Below are 1,019 nucleotides of genomic sequence, written 5' to 3'. Positions count from 1 at the left end.
CACACATTTTCAAATGATTTGAAAATTTCTTTGTATTTTATTTAGATTGGTGAAATAATTGGTAGATTAGTCATTGCTTTTTTGCTTTTTCTTGTCATCTGAATTTTATTGTATTAGTTTCAAATTATACATCATAATTTGAATACCTATATTTTCTATAAATGGATGTACCATTATTCTGCTATCAAAGAAGGTGCTGCAATCACTCTTAATTAAATCAATCTTTGGGAAGGGAGAAATAGAAACAAATCAGTTAGGAAAGTTGGAAGGGAGACTGTGAAGTATATAACAAAGCCAGAAAAATGAGAAACCTGCCACAAAAGAGAAATGTTGATAATATGAGCAGCATCATGCAATGTCAAAGGGTGTTTTGCATGCAAGTTAGCCTGAACATCAAGGTAAGACCTCAAGAAACCATAATAAGAGCACCTGATTTCCCCAGAGATAAAGGTAGCTAAAAGAAAATAGATAATTTCATGTTTTGGGCATTTAGAGGATCAAGAATTAATTAAGAGTGGATTAAGAGGAAAACAAAGGTCAAAAACCTGAGCACACTGCAAATTTGAATTTAATAAATTATGCTTTGCAAATTACTTAACCATAGCATATGACCAAATATTTACCTACCGTGTAATACATCTACTTTTTCTGGCAAACTCGTGCTACTAGTGTGTATGTATAAGGGAGGAAGAAAGAGGGAGGAATGGAAGGAGGGTGGAAGAAGAGCGAGAGAGATGGAGAGAGGAGAAATGGCAGAGAGTGAGAGAGTGGTTGATTTTTATCTTCTGAGAATCCTAATTTGTTTGGTCTGTGGCCTCAACTTTAGAATGAAAGGCCCAGTGGTATTAATAATAATTGCCATTTCATTTAATCTTTTTTGCTTGGAAGATTTCTAATTCTAAGGAACAAATAAACAAACAATATTTGAAAATGTATTCCTTGAAGCCTATGATCCTCTTTTTTTTTTTCCAAATTCTTTTTTTTTTTTTTTAGTGGCTTTTTTTTTTCTTTTATTTCAG

Source organism: Propithecus coquereli, unplaced genomic scaffold (genome assembly GCF_000956105.1).
Source record: "Propithecus coquereli isolate 6110/MARCELLA unplaced genomic scaffold, Pcoq_1.0 Scaffold114, whole genome shotgun sequence".
Lineage (NCBI taxonomy): Eukaryota > Metazoa > Chordata > Mammalia > Primates > Indriidae > Propithecus > Propithecus coquereli.
Note: the sequence above shows the minus strand (reverse complement) of the source record.